This window comes from Cryptomeria japonica, chromosome 5 (assembly GCF_030272615.1).
Source record: "Cryptomeria japonica chromosome 5, Sugi_1.0, whole genome shotgun sequence".
Taxonomy (NCBI): Eukaryota; Viridiplantae; Streptophyta; class Pinopsida; order Cupressales; family Cupressaceae; genus Cryptomeria; species Cryptomeria japonica.
This window is the reverse complement of record NC_081409.1, coordinates 658,204,460-658,215,452: the sequence shown is the minus strand read 5'-3', so window position 1 is coordinate 658,215,452 and position 10,993 is coordinate 658,204,460.

The window sequence follows — 10,993 nt, the reverse complement described above, 5'->3', positions numbered from 1 at the left end:
CATCAGAAATTCAAAACATGCCTTCTAATAACCATCATAGGATGCGGTTCTGGTTACATACTCAAATCCATCATAAAAGCTTATGTATCAAACCATAATTCACCAAACATCACCAATCACCTGACTCCATCAAAACTTATCTTCTTTACCGATTAAGGTCCTAATTCGCAGTCTTGCCGGTAAACCTCAAACTCTTACTTCGGTAGACCAAATCACTTAGCCAACAAGTCAATCACCAAAAACCAACTGTAAACATCATTAAACATCAGTTGAACCTGGTTTCCATCAATGACAATATAAATAACTAATCATGTCATCTTCCTCTACTTGTACAGTCATCCACCATCATCTCATCTTCATCAGTTATGCCAAACATGCCAACAAGGACATCATGTGGTCCTAAGGGTTCATCTGGTTTCATATCAGATCATATGGTGTCCTAATGGGTTGTATGGTGTTCTTACACATGTGTGGCCCCTTAGGACCCCAAACAACCTCTAACGACACCATATGACCCCTTAGGACACCATATGACCTCTAACGACACCATATGACCCCTTAAGACACTATATGACCCTCAGAACACCATATGACCCCTTAGGACCCCATATGATCACTTAGGACCCCATATGACCCCTCATAACATAATATGACCCATTTTAACATACTAGTACACGACATGACCCCTTAGGACACTTTATGACCCCTTAGGACCACATGATGTCTTGAAGGGTCATATAGTGTTGTTAGGGTTCATATGGGGTCCTAAGGGGCCACACATGTGTTAAAATGCTATATGACCCCTTAGGACATCATGACATCCTAAGGTTTCATATGGTGTCCTAAGGTATCATATGGTGTCCTAAGGGGTCATATGGTGTCCTGGGGGGTCATATGTGGTCCTAAGGGGTCATATCATGTCTTAAGGGTCATATAGTGTCCTAAGGAGTCATATTGTGTTGTTAGGGGTCCTAAAGAGCCACACATGTGTTAGAAAACCATATGACCCATTAGGACATCATATGGTCCAAAGGGGTCATATGGTGTCCTAAGGGGTCATTTGGGGTCCTAAGGGGCCATAGATCTGTTAGAACACCATATGACCCCTTAGGACACCATATAATCCGTTAGGACATCATTTGGTCCTAAGGGGTCATATGGTGTCCTAAGGGGTCTTATGATGTCATTAAGGTTCCTATGGGGTCTTAAGGGGGTTGACATGTGTTAGAACACCATATGACCCCTTAGGACATCATGTGGTCCTAAGGGGTCATGTTGTGTACTACGATGCTAAAATGGGTCATATGGTGTCCTAATGGGTCATATGATGTCTTAAGGGGTCATATGGTGTCTTGACAGTCATATAGTGTCCTAAAGGGTCATATGGTGTCAGTAGAGGTCATATGGTGCCTTAAGGGGTCATATGGTGTCGTTAGGGGTCATTTAGGGTCCTAAGGGGCCACACATGTGTTAGAACACCATATGACCCCTTATGACACCATATGACCTATTAGGACATCATATAGTCCTAAGGGGTCATATAGTGTCCTAAAGGGTCATGTCTTGTACTCAGATGTTAAAAGGGATCATATGGTGTCGTTGGGGGATATATGGGGTCCTAAGGGTTCATATGGTGTCATTAGGGGTCACATGGGGCCCTAAAGGTCCACACATGTGTTAGAACACCATATGATCTCTTTGGACACAAAATGACCCCTTAGGACATCATGTGGTCCTAAGGGGTCATGTAATGTACTAGGATGTTAAAATATATCATATGGTATCCTAAGAGGTGATAAGGTGTCATAAGGGGTCATATGTGGTCCTGGGGGGTCATATGGTGTCCTGAGGATCATATAGTGCCCTAATGGGTCATGTGGTGTTGTGAGGGGACATATGATGTCCTAAGGGATCATATAGTGTCTTTAGAGGTCATTTGGGGTCTTAAGGGGCCACATATGTTAGAACACCATATGACCCCTTAGTACACCATATGACCCATTAGGACATCATATGGTCCTAAGGAGATATTTTAATGCTAAACATAAGGATGGAGAGAGAAGTTGGGAGGGAGAGGTAGTGATAAAGAGAACAAATAGAGAGTGGAGAGAAACAATAGGAGGAGAATAGAGATGGAGGGAGGTAAGGATAGATATGGCAATAAGGAGGGAAGGTGATAGAGAGAAAGAGAGAGTGCATAGGAGAGACATAGAGAGGGGAGAGAGAGGAGAAAGAGAGAGAAGAGAGGGAGTTATATGGGGTCCTAAGGGGTCATATGGTGTTCTAACACTTTTGTGGCCCTTTAGGATCCCAGATGACCCCTAATGACGCCATATGACCTTTCAAGACACCATATGACCTCTAATGACACCATATGACCCCTTAGGACATTGTACGACCTTGTAGACACCATATGATCCCTTAGGACCCATATAACCCCTCGAGACACCATATGACCCGTTGGGACACCATATGACCCCCCAAGACACCATATGACCCATTTTAATATCCTAGTATACGACATGACCCCTTAGGACACCATATGATCCCTTAGGACCAAATGATATCTTAAGGGATCATATGGTGACCTAAGGGTTCATATGGTGTCGTTAGGGGTCATATGGGGTCCTAAGGGGCCACACATGTGTTAGAACACCATATGACCTCACTATATTTGCCTCTATCTATGTCATTTCTCTCTCTCTCTCCCTATCTAGGTCTCTCCCCTCTCTCTCCCCCCTATAGCTTATCTAACTCATCCCGCCTTACCCCTCTCCCTTTATGATCTACTTCCATGTCTTCATCTCCCTTCATTCACTTGTTAGGATTAATGATAGTCCCAAAGATACTGAGAGGGGGGGTGAATCAGTATCTAACTGGTTAGGAGAATATTTAACTTTATTAAGAACTTTGCATTCCAAAACAATGTACTGGTAAATAAGAATTAATGTAGTAAATAGGAATAATAAAGACATCATAGAAAACACACCATAACACATGATGTTTAACAAGGAAAACCGGTGTGGGAAAAACCTCGGTGGGATTTGTGACCCACAATATTCACTCACTGGCCAATGAATAAATATTACTTACAATGAGGGGCCTACACATGCAAGAAGGCCAACCGCCTAGAGCTCACTACTCAATAAGAGTCACACTGACTACAAAAGTGAATTATGAAATCCAATACAATGTACTGCTTCAAATCAACATCAACTATGCTAGGTTTAGTACCGGTTTAAGCTCATTCTATAACCAAAACCTTTGTTGTTAACTATATCTCCTTATACAAAATATCATCCATACATTATCTTCATGCATACTACCTTACTCCATAAATGACCTATAAGATCTCATACATATATATGAGTCTTTTACAGTATGCCATGTAGGCTTTACAAAAGATAATTACATTTAAATACAATAAACAAAAGTTTATTCCCTGTCGGTTGGGGTGCCGGTATGCATTGTAGCCATTGCCAGTGAAGTGTTTGCCGATGTATGTAGATGTCTATGCTGATGCCTGCCGGTGGCTTACCAGATGAATTCCAGAAGGTTGCTAGATGGTTGTCATCAATGACAACACCAACTATTCTCATAAGAGTGTAGAATGCCAACAATCTCCCCCTTTGGCATTGATGGCAACACTCATGAGAAAAATCCAAAAACTGTTTCCAAAAACCGAAGTCCAAAAAGTTACCAAAAATATGTGCTCCCCCTGAGGAGATGATCTCCTCTAAATAATCATTTTTCTCTGTCCACTACTCCCCCTTTGACATCAATGACAAAGCTTGTCAAAATTTGTCAAACGAGTGCAAAAATCTCACCTCAAAGTTTGTAACCGGTTGGTTACAATCTGAAATATGTCTGCCAAAACCAAATTAAGACTCTACATGAATCTATTGTTGTTGTTTAGGGTTGCCTTAGTTTGTTGGATCATGCTAGTGAGATGATGCATGTGCTCTTCTGGTGATCTTTCTCCTTGAAGTAATGCCTTAGAGATTTCATTTCTCAGAGAGATTAGATTGTCCAACTTAGGACCAAGTTTATACTTAATTTCTCTGGCATTAGCCTTAATCCTTGCCTTCTCTTTCTCAAATTTCTTCAATTTCTCCTCAAAACCTGCTATTTCCCACTCAATAACTAATATAGGTTCGGATGAACCAATTATGCTATCAGCTATATCATCTATTTCTTTTTGTACTCTGCTTATCTCCTTTTCTATATCCTTTGTCAAAAGATGTGGTTTGCATGTTTCCCTATATAGCTCTTTATATCCCAAAATTGTAGTGTTCAATGCCGGTAATAGTGTATTTATGTGTTTTGTACACCTTTATTGTATCCTCAAAGAATTTATCCTTTTCCTTTTCAACTTTCTGTTTGAATGTGTCCTCATTCACCTTATCAACCGTTATTACATTGTCAGTAACAAATTTGGACAACGCGTCCAATTTACCTAAAGAATCCTTTACATGATCTATGTTACATTTCGGTGCAATCAATTTAAGAATTGGTATGGTGTCATCAATTTCCTTGTAAGCCAATGCATTACAGTCAGTTATCTTCTTGATAGAGTCCAGGAGTACCTCAGTTACATTAGTAGGTTTGAATTCACTTGATGAAGTAATCAAATGTCTGACCAACTACCTTAATTACCTCTGTGCTTTCAACATTTGTAATCATTTTGCTTGTATTATCCTTTGTTGGATCAGTCTGAGTTTGCATTTCAACTAGTAAAGGTTTTTTTGATTGCTTAGGTATCTCAGTGATTACCGGTTTCACTATCTCAATATGTACTTCTACCTCTGTAGGTTTCTCTGTCGATTTCTCTATGTGCTCAACTGTCAGTATCTCAATCTCAGTAGGTTTCTTTGTGCCAGTATCTATACTTTCAGTATTCATTCCAGTGTCCAATGGTTTCTCTGTTTGTAATGTTTTCTCAGTTTTCTCTGTTTGGATCTCAACCTCAACAGTTTCTGCCGATTTATCAGCAATGTTGCCACTGTCAGCAATATTATCCTTAACCTATGTACTATCCTTATCCACAACAATATTCACTTCCTAAGTATCTACATTCATGGTGAGCAGTATTTCAGATTCAGGATTAGTGTTATCATGTGTGACACCTTCACTTTCAGTAACCGGTGGAACATCAATATGTACCTGTGTAGTTTCCAAGGGTGGTGGCAAATTGTCAGTTATCTTAAAGTTCGGTATTCCACCAACTTTACCTTTCCCTTTGTCCTTATCCTTCTAATAAACTTTGAATGTTTTCTTTGGTCTGTTCAGTTCCTCTTGTTTTTCCTTTTCCACAAAAAAGATATCCCATTTATCAGTAGTCTCCTCTGCAATCTCATTTACTCTTCCTACCATCAAGCTTACTTGTTGGTGACCACTAGCAAAAATGGATCTGTTAGCCTCACAAATCAGGTCATCAATCTCCTCTTTTGAGTTAATCGGATGTACAGCTAGAAGTTTTTCAACTTTTAGTTTCTTGTCCAATTCCATTACTGCAATCCTCTTAGCATCTAATCTCCTATATAGTTCATTAGGAAAGTCATCCACAACTTCAATTAAAACTTTCTTATATATATCCAGATGTAAGATAATATTGTTTTCAATGCTTTCCTTTTCTGAATCATTGAATGTGTTATACAATTTGCTCACATTAGCCAAAATGCCATCATCAGTCAATTCATTTAACAAATTATCTAATGGAGGTATGACCGGTTTCTATTTCTTCTTATGAGTTAGTATCTTAGCCCATTGCCTTACTGCATGTTGTTTCTTCCTTTAGGTCCTTGTCCTTTGTTACCTTGTCATTCGTCCCTCATAACAAGAGTGAGTCGCCTTGCAAATTTTTTAGTTGAGTCCTTTTCTCCCTCTTTTTCCAGAATCTTGTTAAATGTTCGTTGGTTCAATCCCTAATCCTCCTGTAAATAATTTATAAATCCTTGGCATTATGTTTCAATGGTCAGTTTGAACCTCATGAACCCCTCGAACCATCCTGAAAAGAGTTCATAGTGTTCATTTAGGTACCGCAAGTTCTAAGTTGTGTCTAAGACATTTTCAGGCTAACATTCATATCAAGTGTTTTGCAATAGCTCTATTTCACGGTCGTGGATGATGTTTCATATACTCTTTCTCCAAATTGTGAACCGTTTGAACCTAGTTCAAACAGTTCAGTGATGTTCAAAATGTTCGACGAAATTCAAGGTCCAAGCTCTGCAAGTCTAATTTTATGACAGTCATATAGACCCTCAAATAGTAGCACATATCATTTTACTCAGACATATTTTTTAAATCTCTCCACTGAGAATGCAGAAAACTAGGTTAAGACCAACATAATCAAAATTGAAAACAATCCAACAGTGCAAACAAAAGTTACGGCCCCCGCACCGAGACATATTTTGACTATCACAAATATTTTCAGTCCGCCTAGCATAATGAATATTTTCATTTTGAGTTAAAATATTCAAGTGCCACCTATCCAAATATTCTTATAAACTTTAGAGAATTATATTTCTAATGTTTATAAATATTTGGCGTTATAAATAAGAGTAATGGGGAAAGTGAAAAGCATAAGTTAAAAGGTTTTTCAAGATTAAGTTATAAAATTGAATAAAGATCTCATGTAGCTATTTATTGTGAAAGGATTGAAGGAGGCGGGGTTTGTCTTCTTTTCTTTTCTTCTAGCAGCCTGTGGGTGAGAGGGAGTAGATTTTTATTTGTAAGGGAGGAGTTGAAGCTTTTCTAAGCAATGTTTTGTACAGAAAATATCAATCTTTGAGTTGATTTTCAGACATGAATAGAATGCAGATGATATCTTCAATCTTTGTGTTGTTGATATTCTTCTCATGACTGTAGCTGGACTTTGAGCCTTTGCAGTTGTTTATTAATGTCTTTTCTGCTATAATCAATTGTGTATGTGGATTTATTACAAGTCTGCATGCTTGAAAGTAAGCCATATTGGAGCAACAACATTCTCTATTAGTTTTTAGTCCAAATGCTATCCATAAGTGCAGACAATTGAACTTTGATTTAATGGTCTTCATTTATATCTGTTTTGTAAATCTTTGGCATTCATTTTCATGGCTATGGATGAATGTTATTTTCCTTTATTGCTTTCTGGTTAAAAGTATATCAGCAATTTAATTCCTTGTAAATATTCTAAGAGGGAGTTGTACCTCTCAATTCAGAGGAAGATTATCACTTCAATGATAATCTATCCAACTGTTAGTTCTTTTGTCCTTCATTCTGGGCATTTTGAGTTTATTTGTATAGTTATTTTAGAAGGACAAATCTGTTCACTAATAGATTTTTGTCCAAAAATCTATTAGTGAACAGATTTGTCCTTCTAAAATAACTATACAAATAAACTCAAAATGCCCAGAATGAAGGACAAAAAGAACTAACAGATTTTTGGCGACTTTGCTGGGGATTCAGAATCAAAGACTAATGCATTTTGTTTCCTCAGATTTTTATATTTATCTCTGTACAGGAGATTGGCGACTTTGTATATAAATATCATGCTCAAGGCAAGAGCAATGAGAAAAGAGAAAAGACCAGATCCTTCAATCTTGGAAATTATTGCAATAGATGATAAAATACTGCATGACTTCTTGGAAAATTACAAAGAAAGTATTTCTTGTGCTGTTAGAAATAATATAAGTGTGGAAGATGATCATGCATCCACTCTTCTATGGAGAAGCCTTTGCATCAGATTTCACAAATTGAAAGAATTGAAAGAAAAGACAAGAGTTTTGCAAGTTTATGCAAAGAAAATATTGCAGCTGAAAGAAGAATTAAAATTTGATGATGATGATGCTCCAGTCATCTCAGTTTCATCTCACTCCTACAATTACCTTGTCTTGAATGAGCAAGAAGTTCAGCAAGAAACAATTCAGTCTCATGCAAGTTAGACAATGGTAAGTGAGAATAATCAAGACAACATTGGAGAACCTACGAGCTTGAATGAAAAAGGTTTTTTGAGGTCTTTCTCTTACCCAGAAATAGAAACTTTCAGTTTTGATAGTATGGAAAGTTATCTTGTTCCAAAAAGTATAAAGGATGAAAATTTTCAGATTTACATGCAACCAGAGTATGAAGCTTTCAATCTTATACATGAAGTTGATGAAAATGATTCTTTATGTTTAAAAGCTTGTGACGAGTCCTTCGTAGAATCATTTCATTTTGATATTAAAGCAATATTATGTCTTCCTAATGAAGATTGTGTTCAAAATAAGGTGGAATCATGTCTTGATAAAGATGCTTCCCATTCTGAAAATCTGATTGAAAAAAAAAATTCAGAAGTTAAACAAAATAATGGTCAAACTAATGAAGAGTTGCAGTCCCAAGAACTGTTTACCGGTTTGGATAGTACTTATTTTTGTGAAGAAGAGATCATAGAACAGTTATTGTCATTCATTGAAGAAGGGGATTTCAAGGAGAAGGATTCAGGTATTAATTTATTTCATGCATTAAGTTTGGATACGGAATTTGTAGATTTAATCTTTGTAAAAGATGTTGAAGTTGTTTTAGCTAAGTTGGACACCATGCATGATGAAGTGTCTCTCGATTATGAGATTAGTTCAAATGCTGAAAATTATTTTAAGATTGATGGTCTTAATAGTGGCGATTGTGAGAATGGTGCAGCCTTTTCCCTAGGAATTTCTTAGCATTATTTTTTTCAGCCAGAAATAGAACATTATTTGAGAAGTAATGTGCAGATATTTCTAGAAAATTTTGAAGTTCATGATGAAACATGGGTTTTTGGGCATGAATGTGTATTCAAAAAGTTCCTGCATATTGTTAGTTTGGTGTTCAAGATTGAAGAAGTTACCAGAAGAGCATGGTTTTGGGTTGCTTCATTTGAACACAAGCCATTTTTCCCAAAAGGCTCCTTCTTCTCCCAACTGGTGGATGGTTTTGTGTAAGAAGTTCTTGGCTCCAGTTCTCATGGTGGGATTTTCCTACCTGCATATTTTTGTAAATAATATTTTTTGGTGTGATCTAGGTGTAGCTTGTCTTAATTTTCGGCCTTGGTTTAGTGTGGGTTTTGGCTTGTTAGTTTTTCCTTGTTGCCTCCGCCCTCTGCAAGAAACTCCCTATGCTTTGTTTTTCTTGACTCTGTTGCCCAGTGGCTAGGCACTAATCTCTTCCAAAGACATTATGGATTCTCCTAGTCCTTTACAGTCCTAGTCCCTAGTCAGAGCCAATGTTACCTTGTCATTCGTCCCTCATAACAAGAGTGAGTTGCCTTGCAAAATTTTTAGTTGAGTCCTTTTCTCCCTCTTTTTTTGGAATCTTGTTAAATGTTCATTGGTTCAATCCCTAATCCTCCTGTAAATCATTTCTAAATCCTTAGCATTATGTTTCAATGGTTAGTTTGAACCTCATGAACCCCTCGAACCATCCTGAAAAGAGTTCGCAGTGTTCATTTAGGTACCGCAAGTTCTAGGTTGTGTTTGGGACATTTTCAAGCTAACATTCATTTCAAGTGTTTTGTAGCAGCTCTATTTCATGGTCGCGGATGATGTTTCATATACTCTTTCTCCAGACTATGAACCATTTAAACCTAGATCAAATAGTTCAGTGATGTTCAAAATGTTCGACGAAATTCAAGGTTCAAGCTCTGCAAGTCTGATTTTATGACAGTCATATAAACCCGCACACAGTAGCACATATCTTTTTAATCAGACACGTTTTTGGAAATCTCTCCAGTCAGAATGTAGAACACTAGGTTAAGACCAACATATCCAAAATTGAGAAAGATCCAATGGTGCAAACAAAAGTTACGAACCCCGCACCGACACATATTTTGACTGTCACAAATATTTTCAGTCTGCCCAGCATAATGAATATTTTCATTTTGAGTTAAAATATTCAAGTGCCACCTATCCAAATATTCTTATAAACTTTAGAGAATTATATTTCTAATGTTTATAAATATTTGAAAGTGAAAGGCATAAGTTAAAAGGTTTTTCAAGATTCAGTTATAAAACTGAATAAAGATCTCATGTAGCTATTTATTGTGAAAGGATTGAAGGAGGTGGGGTTCTTCTTCTTTTCTTTTCTTCCAGTAGCTTGTGGGTGAGAGGGAGTAGATTTTTATTTGTAAGGGAGGAGTTGAAGCTTTTCTAAGCAATGTTTTGTACAAAAAATATCAATCTTTGAGTTGATTTTCAGACATGAATAGAATGCAGATGATATCTTCAATCTTTGTGTTGTTGATATTCTTCTCATGATTGTAGCTGAACTTTGAGCCTTTGCAGTTGTTTATTAATGTCTTTTCTTCTATAATCAATTATGTATGTGGATTTATTACAAGTCTACGTGCTTGAAAGTAAGCCATATTGGAGCAACAACATTCTCTATTAGTTTTTAGTCCAAATGCTATCCATAAATGCAGACAATTGAACTTTGATTTAATGGTCTTCATTTATATCTGTTTTGTAAATCTTTGGCATTCATTTTCATGGCCATGGATGAATGTTATTTTCCTTTATTGCTTTCTGGTTAAAAGCATATCAGCAATTGAATTCCTTGTAAATATTCTAAGAGGGAGTTGTACCTCTCAATTCAAAGGAAGACTATCACTTCAATGATAATCTATTCAACTGTTAGTTCTTTTTGTCCTTCATTCTGGGCATTTTGAGTTTATTTGTATAGTTATTTTAGAAGGACAAATATGTTCACTAACATCCTTTTGGGTGGAGGAGAGGGTGTCGGTGAAGGTTTTCTCTTCCTTCAACTCTTTTGAGTTCAACTGGTATCTCATTGTCAGAAGATGTGCCAACCGGTGAAATATGTGCCTCCAGTTGCAGTCCTTCCAGCTCACTAGCCGTTATACCAGTAATGTTCATAACATTTTCTTTAATTTTTTTTACCTGTTTTGATGCATCTCTTATATATTTCTCTCTTTTCTTTCTTTTCTTCATTTTTTTCACATCACTTTCAATTGTTTCTGCACTATCAAAAACTTCTTCTGTTG